Source organism: Macrotis lagotis, chromosome 4 (genome assembly GCF_037893015.1).
Source record: "Macrotis lagotis isolate mMagLag1 chromosome 4, bilby.v1.9.chrom.fasta, whole genome shotgun sequence".
Classification (NCBI taxonomy): Eukaryota; Metazoa; Chordata; class Mammalia; order Peramelemorphia; family Peramelidae; genus Macrotis; species Macrotis lagotis.
Window position 1 is genome coordinate 185,669,805 of NC_133661.1, and position 10,335 is coordinate 185,680,139.

Genomic DNA, 10,335 nt, shown 5'->3' on the forward strand with positions numbered 1-10,335 from the left:
TTTGCTCACCAGGTGGCGTGCTAACCCATTTATTGATGAATCTTACTCATAACCTTGACATTTACAAAAGATATTTACTCGTTAATTTTTACAGTAAACCCTAAATTTACTTATTAAAAAAAGCAACTAATCCTATCTCTCACTGATGTTCAAGTTCAGGCAATGAACTTTTCTGTAGCAACAGGGATCATTAAACATTGTAAAATGAAATTAATTTTTAATTTTAAAAATTAGTTTAAAAAACCAACTATAACCCCTCTTTCATCCTTAAACCAAAAAAAAAATCCTAAAAGGTCAAGCATTTCACTTCTGAATGCTTTGATCGATCTTTGCTAAAACTTTTTCCTAAATACTATCCCATTTCTTTGGAGCACCTGGGAGAACATTTTTGTCCCTTCTGCTTCCACACATCATGGCAGGGATTGTGGAAGGGAACCCCTCCCCTCAGGTCATTGAATATCCATAACACAAAGCAGTGAGGATTACTCAGATGGGCTTACTGACCCATATAGGCTCTATTGCTTCTTGCTTGACTGTTCTGATTGCTGCTAGACTCCAGCTTCCCCTTCTCTGTGGTCTGGGAAATCCCATTCTGATGGCTGCAACTTTCCCTGGTTCTATTCCTGAATGGCCACTAGGAATTCTCTCTACCAAAGACTACCATATCTGATTCCCTAAAGTTAGTTGGTAATAATTTTCCTGGCAGTCAGCTGTCTTTGCTCTTCAGTGCTCAGCTACCAGGAATCTCCATTTCTTAACATGGTGAAGAATGAATTCGTATCCCAAAGGCCAGTTGGGTGTAAAGAGAAACCATCTAAGGCAACATGCCCAAGGATGACTTTGCTACTGCTCTGTTTACATCTCTAACCCTTCTTAGGTCTATGTCTACATTTTGCCAACAAAAGGGCCCTTTATTTTTCTCTACTAGAGCTACTAGTTCTCTCTCTTAGCTGAATTAGAATAACTTGCTTCCATTTACGTCTTCACCATGTGGACTCAGGCTTTGTGGTCTTCTACTATTAACATTTCCGATTGAATCTTTTGAAACTAGAGAAAAATACCCCCCCCCCTTTCTGTCAGGTTTTCCAATTCCAATCACTTTCCCACTATTCCCACCTAGCAAATTACCCCTGAGGCTCAGAGATACTTCCAGATAGAACTAGAAACTGTGGAAGAGGGGGAACAGAACTGAATTCCTCTGGTCAGCAATCAGGCCACAAAAATTACATGAATGTCTCATGACTTGAAGACCCAGGTACACTTTGGAGAATTTTCTCATCCTTTGGGCTTATAGATCCCACCCTGGAAGGTACTAAGGTCAGATTCCCACTGGTAAGTATGCAATTCACAGTATGGATGGATATTTTGTTAAAAGGAGGAAAAAAGAAAGAGATATCAGAATAAGCAAACATTGGTTCTCAAAATGTATGTTAATCTTTAATTGTTTACTTTAGAATTCATATTTCTGGTGAATGTTTTTTTTTCCTTAGGTCCTGTCATCACCAGTTTTTCCATGGTGTTGAATAAAGACAAATATATTGTAATTCAGGTCCTAAAGCTCATTGATATGGGACTCTCTCTTCATTGGTGGAGATTAGCACCCCATAACATCATGAGAATTGACCAGAGCAGGAGAAAAGAGAGCACCAGGCTCTTCAGGCCCTATGGTCACTTTAGGTTCTTCTGATGTCCAGCTTCAAGAGAGAAGATGTATAATGCCAACCCCACTTGAAACTGCTGAAGGAAAAGATTCTGGGTAGAAGCCAACATGAGAAGAGCTAACAATCTCCATAGCCTTATCCTGCTTCTTACAGTTCGGAAGAATTTCCCTTTTGGGTGAGATTTGGAACTCTTTGCTGTTGAGCTGAGTTATCTTGCTACCAATGGAAGAGTTTCTTCACTCCATATTATTTGGCATATATTCTAATATATATATATATATTTTTTCTGATTTCTGTTTTGCCATTAATTTGTATAAAGGGATTTCTTTGCTATTGGCTATGTGTGTTCAGTGTGGAACTGGTTTTGGTGGTAAGGGAGTTGAGCTTGGATAAAAACTGGGATCTTGCCTCTTTTTTTTTTTGGCAAGGCAATGGAGTTAAGTGACTTGCCCAAGATCACACAGCCAGGTAATTATTAAGTGTCTGAGGTCAAATTTGAACTCAGGTCCTCCTGATTCCAGGGCCAGTGCTCTATCCACTGCACCATCTAGCTGCCCCAGGATCTTGTCTCTTTAATAAACAATGATCAGAAGTTTATCTTGAATCTTACAACTATATCCCCTAGACTAATATTTTATCAGAGAGCAAAAAGCTATAATTCTAGCCAGATACCCTGTCTCTCTGAGGAGAGCAAAGCTGCAATCATTAGCCTCAGCCTCCTTCTTTTCCTCCTGGTAGGAATTAACATCTCCCTTGGAGGAAAGGTGGAAAAAGAAGAGACTAGAGATGTCTATTTTTGCCTCCCTTCAAAGCACGCAATGATACCCCTATGTTAAATATGGGGAAGACAGCTTAAATTCTAGGAATCTCTTCTCTCATTTCTCATGCCTCTGTAACATATTCACCTGTATCATTATGTAAGCCAGTAGTTATTCATAGAATCCTCCAATCTTACTTTACTACTGTGGGTTCAAGGGTCTTTAGCATGATGTCTCCTTCCTTCTCATTAAGAGGTTCCTCTGTACTTTTGATCCTTTTCGATGATATGGATTGGGTTCAGTCTTAGGGGAAACTGGCCTAATGAGAAGGGTCCAACTTCCCTATCATATACTCTTTGACTTATTATATTATCTCATCCTGTTGATCTGAGAAAGATTTATTTAAAGCTTAGATTTGAGTTCATGGGAAGGCTTCCCTAAAGGAGTAGGTAAAAAGGTTCTTAATGTACAATACATGTATGAAATAAGTATTTACTCTTGATACACAAAATAAACACATTTCTCGTTTCTTTTTTGTGTTTCACTTCAGTTCTTTGGAAAAGGAAACATTAACAATGGCAGAAAGAAGACATGATTTAGTAATTCATATCCGTAGTTCTACTCTCCTAAGAAGTTGATATTTAAATCTTATCAGTACATAAAACAGTTTTGGGAACTGCTGAACAATGTGATTTGTAGAAAGAAAAGTACACCGAGAGTATAATCACTCCTTTCTAAATATCCACTGAGTCATCAGCTCTTCTTGTTCAGTAGCCAATGAAGAGACTCACCTAATCTCATCTCAAAGTTCCATGTGCCCTCTGTTAGGAATATCAACAGAAGCAGAAAGGGGCTACTCATGAATGCTCTATTCATCCCTCTGAAGTGAAAAGAGTTCAGGTAACTTCCTGATCCCTTGTTTTTAAATTATTTCAGATTCATATATATATATATATATATATATATATATATATATATATATATATATATATATTTGGTTTTTGCAAGGCAATGGGGTTAAGTGACTTGCCCAAGGTCACACAGCTAGGCAATTATTAAGTGTCTGAGGCCGGATTTGAACTCAGGTCCTTCTGACTCTAGGCCTGGTGCTCTATCCACCTAGCTGCCCACCCTTCTATATTCTTAAAAACTACATTTGCATACAGGACATTATATGCAATATGTAATGTTCATGAATGATGCAATTCAGATAAAATATACTTCACTTACACTCCTTCATTTGCTTGCTATCTAGACTTCAGGATGATAGGTTGTGCCAGAAGGTACCTGAACCTATATGGTTGACATTTTTACTCATTTTCCTTAGTGTGCAATATATTATCTTACCTCATTTCCCACTCAGATAGCCTAGGAGCTTATGTTGCAACTGACAACCACTTCTAGATGTTTTGTCTTTTTATTATTTATTTGGGACAAATCCATACTGGCCAGTTGCCCAAGATCTGGAGATCTTAAAGGGATCAAGGAGAACAGAAGACTCTCAGGACTGTCTGATGCTCTTAGGTGGATAAGTGCTAGGCAGCTTCTGTTATCTTGAGAATATCAAGTATAGTGGAAGTAAGCTGTTTTCTCTCCACCATAGCATTTATTTCCCATAGATCAAGCCTTGGAAGCAGGCAGTTGACATTTCTTAATGTGCCTAGATTCAGACTCACCATCAGAACCATAGCTCTAGCTATTTTTTTTCAACATTATTTTATGGTTGGATAGACTTCTTTTTCTCCCACTTACTTCATAAGGTTGACTCTATTGGTTAGCTTTCTTGTATTTCCCCTATCATCAAGAGAATAGCAGGACTCTTATCTCTTGGCTAGAATTCCTGACCGCAAACCCAAACATTGTAATACTGTTGGTTCTTTTTCAGCTTTCTTTCCTTTTGAGCTTATAGCTATGTTGTAGACCTTTCTCTGCAATTCTTTGAAATTTTATGAGAAGTTAATTGTAAATCTCTAAATCTTCTCCATCCTCTGTTCCTATAGAGAATAGACTAAAGGACAGCTAGACTCTCACCTGCACAATGTCATATGGTTGTCCTGTGGCATTACTTCTGGTGTGTAATAGAAATGTTATATGTGAGATCTCTGTGTCAGCGGTAAGGTGTGGTTTTAGATTTTTTAATCCTCTACCAGGTTGAATACTTCACAAAATACTTTTCTTCCCAAGTCTTAATACTAATCATAGTGGATCTTGTTAGGGAAGCCAGAGTCTGAGAAATATTTCTCCCACAATTTTTTAGGTTTCTCTGATTTCAGATTAGCTAGACCTGTGGCATATTGGGTAAAGTGGTCAGTCACTCTTAGACTGTTACTCAGGTTCCTCTGATCACCTTAAAAAAAATAAAAGGTTTAAACATACCAACACCCAACATTTCTTAACAAGGAAGCTCTTCAAATAAGTCATTCAAGGGGATTATTTCTTTGAACACGCCTGGAACAGTTCTCCTAAAATATTTTAGTAACCATTCGAGGTCAACAGAATCTATTCCTCATTAGATCTAGAATCTTCTCTTGATTTAAGTACCCTAGATCTTCACATTGCATTAACATGGAAATCTATATGCACAAGGGGTCTGCCATCTTCAAGGGTGTGCTGGTAAAAGTTTAACAATGAATCCTTCATACATTTCTTTCTTTCTTACTTTTTTTTTTTTTGCAAAGCAATGGGGGGTTAACTGATTTGCCTAAGGTCACACAGATAGGTAATTATTAAGTTTCTGAGGCTGGATTTGAACGTAGGTTCTCCTGAATCCAGGGCTGGTACTGTATCCACTGTGCCACCTGACTGCCCCTCCTTCATAAGTTTAATCTGTCCTGCTAACATTTTCTCCATCATTTTCTTAAGTCTAGAAAATAAACAAGACCGATAAATCTTTTTTTTTTAAAGGATTTTGCAAGGCAGATGGGGTTAAGTGTCTTGCCCAAGGCCACACAGCTAGGTAATTATTAAATGTCTGAGCTCAGATTTGAACTCAGGTACTCCTGACTCCCAGGACAGTGCTCTATCCACTGCGCCACTTAGCTGCCCTGTAGACTGATAAATCTTGTTAAATGTTGCTATAACAAATGTAGCATTTGTCAACTTTCAAGGTGTTAAATGCTCATTCTGAAATTTTAACACTATCTGACTTTAGTACTAAAGTGGAAGTCAAAATCACCCGGGCTTCTAGCCTGGCTAATTTACTATGGTGGTTGAATTGAGGTTTTATTGCAGGATGTCATACTGTCTACACTTTTGGGTACTTTGTCATCCTAGTTTGATTTCATTCTAGGTTTAACTGGATTCATATTCTATCTCCCAAGGTTAGGTCTCTCTGGATCTTTCAGGTTCAGGGGGTGAGATCCTCAATATCTTTTCTGGCATCTCAGGTCAGAGTATTAGGGACCTTAGATTCCCCTGGGTCTAGGCTACACTTATTTGAACATTTTGGCACCACACTGGTTGGCACCCATGGTGTTTGACATTAGCCACCACTCCTTAGGTCTTCTAAGGCCCTCACCCTAGGACTTTTTGATTTCTCTGGAGCTTTCTGGTCACCCTGAGGTTTTCTCAGGGGGAATCCTCCATAGTTTTTTATCTTTAGACACATCTTGGAGGCAATATGTGTCCTGGTTCTGGTCATGCTGACACACTTTACTGGAAGGTTCCCATTTACTCTAGCCTGTAGGTTTTTGGATGACTTTTCAGTTTTGGGGTATAAGTAATAATTTACTATAAGTTCTCAGTGTATTTCCTGATCATCATTTAGTTCAGTATGAACTTCATAATTTTACTGATGCATATAGATAGGAGAGTTGGTTAAGCGACCTTCGGCTGAGCTGGCCTTCTAGATAGAAAGTTCTACCTCTCTCTAGTTAAAAAAAAATTAAATTTTAGTTTTTTTCATTCAGCAAAACTCTACCTAGTACTAATCCTTCTCTTAATCTATTCTCTTTCTAATTACTTCTCTTTCCTACTTCCCTTTGCTTCCTAATTTCCTGGGTAGTGAAATATATTTTGCTACTTTAATATGTTTGTGAATATGTATATTCTTCCTTCCTTTGACTAGTTCAGATGAGAGTGATGTTTAATTGTCAACTGTTTCTTCCACTCTTTTGTCCTTGTTTGTATAGATGTCTTCTTGCACATTTTGATTAGTTGAGATAATTTTTCCTAACCTTTCTTTCCCTTTCCTTCCTTAGTGTATTCCTTTCCTTCTGTCTCTCTCTCTCTCTCTCTCTCTCTCTCTCTCTCTCTCTCAAAGTTTTTGCAAGGCAATGGGGTTAGGTGGCTTGCCCAAGGCCCCACAGCTAGGTAATTATTAAGTGTCTGAGGCCTGATTTGAACTCAGGTACTCCTGACTCCAGGGTCGGTGCCTCTATCCACTGTGCCACCTAGCCGCCCCTTTCCTTCTCTCTTTCAATCTTCTTTTTTAAGATCCTTGAGATAGAATTGGGCAGCTAGGTGGTACAATGTACAGAGCATTGATCCTGGAGTCAGGAGGGCCTGAGTTCAAATCCTGCCTTACACACTTAATAATTACCTAGCTGTGTGACCATAGGCAAGTCACTTAACCTCATTGCCTTGGAAAAAACAAACAAACAGGAGGCAGAGCCAAAATGGCAACAAGATAGTGTTTTAGGCGCTCTCTCATAAAACTCATAAGCTAAGGACTCTAACTAAATTTTTGAGAGACAGAACCCACAAAGGGACCAGTTAGGCAATTCTCCTACTCAAGGTAACCTGGAAAAGAACAGAAAGGCTCTGCTCCCTGGGGTGGGGGGGGGGGGCGGCCTGCCAGAGGGGTGGCCCGCCAGAGCGAAAGAACTTAAGCCTCCCGGAGGCAGCCCCAGGGCACTGGGAGCCACAGCTCACAGCAGCGGGGGAGTTTCCTGAGTTACGCCCTGGGGAGCACTGGGCACAAATTGGGAGAACAGTGGGGGACCTCTGCCAGAGCAAGCACATGGAGCCCAGCCCTCAGGGCACACAGTGAGCAACTGGTCTTGTGTCAGCCCAGATCCAGGAAACAGAGAAGCAGACAGAGCCAGTAAGCAGGAGCCCCCAGAGCATGAGCCCACTGAGCCAAGGGTGGGAGTGAAGAGAGAGAGACTACAGAGCTCTGTCCTCTGTCCCTGGAACAGGACACTGGGGTTTTGACCACATTCAGATCCTGATCACAGTCTAGGCCCCCCCATAGAACAGCAGGGGTTCCCTCCACCTCAGGTCTGTGGCAGAGGGGGGGCACATTCACAGACCAGGAGGGAGGACAGAGCCTCACACACTGAGACCCTTTTGGGAGTGTCCCAAAAGCTCAGGAAGCACCCCCAAAACAGGCTTAGGCTGGGAAAATGAGCAAGCAGAGAAGAAAGAGGAACACCATTGAGAAATACTATGCATATGAGCCCAAGAAGGATCAAAATACTCAGTCTGAAGATGAGGAAGCACAAGCTCCTGCATCTAAAGACTCCAAGAAAAACAGAAATTGGGCTCAGGCTATGACAGAGCTCAAAAAAGACTTTGAAAATCAAATGAGGGTGTTAGAAGAAAAACTGGGAAAAGAAATGAGAGAGACGCAGGAAAAACATGAAAATGAAGTCAGCAGCTTAGTCAAGGAGATCCAAAAAAATGCTGAAGAAAATAGCATGCTAAAAACCAGCTTAGGTCAAATGGATAAAACAGTTCAAAAAGTTAGTGAGGAGAAGAAGGCTTTAAAAAGCAAAATTGGCCAGATGGAAAAAGAGATAAGAAAACTCTCTGAGGAGAACAAATCCTTCAGACAAAGAATAGAATTCAAGGAGATTGATGAATTTAATGAATTTAACAGAAATCAGGAATCAATACTTCAAAACAAAAAAATGAAAAATTAGAAGAAAATGTGAAATATCTCATTGAAAAAACAACTGATATGGAAAACAGACTTAGGAAAGATAATTTAAAAATTATTGGAATGCCTGAAAGTCATGATCAGGAAAAGAGCCTTGACATCATTTTCAAAGAATTACTACAGGAAAATTGCCCTGATATTCTAGAAGCAGAGGGCAAAATAGAAATGGAGAGAATCCACCAATCCCCCTGAGAAAGAGATCCCAAAACACCAACCCCTAGGAATATTTTAGCCAAATTCCAGAACTCCCAAGTCAAAGAGCAAATATTACAAGCAGCCAGAAGGACACAGTTCAAATATCGTGGAGCTGCAGTCAGGATCACACAGGAGGACTTAGCAGCAACTACATTGGAAGCTCGTAGGGCTTGGAATGTAATATTCCGGAAGGCAAAAGAGCTTAGAATGCAGCCAAGAATGAACTACCCAGCAAGGCTGAATGTCCTCTTCCAGGGAAAAAGATGGACTTTCAATGAAGCAGGGGAATTTCAAATGTTCCTTTTGGAATGGCCAGAGCTGAACAGAAGGTTTGATCTTCAGATACAGGACATGGGTGAAGCATAGAGATTGGAGGAGAAGGGGAAAATATGAGGGACTTAATGATGAACTGCATGTATTCCTGCATAGAAAAAATGACACTAATAATACTCATATGAATCTTCTCAGTTAATAAAACAGGTAGAGGGAGCTTTTATAGTTGAAGTACAGGAGAAAGCTGAATTTGAAGATAAAATATAGGGTAAAAATGGAGTCAATAGAAAAAAGGGAAATTAATGGGAGAAAGAAAAAGGAGAGGGGGAATAGGCCAAGATATTTTATATGATAAGATTTTTCTTTATTACAATGAACTATTGCAATGATATGGAAGGGGGGAAGGCAAGGGGGACTGAGGGAATCTTCTCTCTCATCAGAGGTGGCTAGGAGAGGAAACAGCATATATATTCAATGGGATATAGGCATCTGGAGTAAGAAGGAGGGGGGTGGGACAGGGGGAAGGGGGGGGATGTGAGTCATGGAGGAGAGGATGGACCATGGGGGAGAGTGGTCAGATATAACACATTTTCTTTTTCACTTCTTGCAAGGGGCTGGGATTGGATGGCCTGTCTGGGCCCATAGGGCCAGGTGAATACTGGGCCTAAATGGTGGTATGGGGGCTTAGGGCCTCTGGGCCCCAGGGCCAGGGATCTGTATGCTGCATCACTCAGCTACCCTACAGCAGAGTCAGTGAAAGGAGAGAGAAAACATAGTACGTGGTAGTGGAGAAATACAAAAGGAGGGAGTTGCGATCAGCAATGGCAATGGTGGAAAAATATGGAAGTTACTTTTGTGATGGATTTATCATAGAGAATGTGATCCACCCGCAACAGAGTTGTTGGTGTTGGAACACAGACTGAAGCACATTTATTATTATTATTATTATTTGGAGGAAGGTGCAGGGCAAATGGAGCTGGGTGGCCTGCCTGAGGCCACATAGCAGGGTGATTGTTGGGTGCCTGAGGCTGTATTTGGACCCAGGTGCTCCTGGCTCAAGGGCCAGTGCTCTGTCTGCCACCCAGCCACCCCTACTATTATTACTATTTTATTTTATTTTGGGTCTTTTTTTTTTGGTTTTTGCAGGGCAGTGGGGTTCAGGTGGCTTGCATGCCACATGGCTGGGTGGTTGTTGGGTGTACGGGGCTGGTGCTCATGGCTTCAGGGCTGGTGCTCTGTCCATTGTGCCACCTGGCCACACCTACAATTATTACTATTATTTTTTTAAATTTTAATTTTTTTCTCTCCCCTTTACTTTATCGCTCAAGCAAGTCTATATTTATGGGGGGTATTTCATTTACTCTTAAACAAGAATATTTTATTAATGTAAAAAAAACATTATTTGTACAAAGTGAGAATAAATATTAAATAAAAAGATATAAAAAAACAAACAGACAAACAAACAAAAAACATAATAGAATCAGTCCCAGGCAAAGTGATAGAATTTTAGGCTCCCCTTTAGTTTGGGGGCCCTGTCCTGTCCTCTGTAGGCTTCAGAGCTGGACTG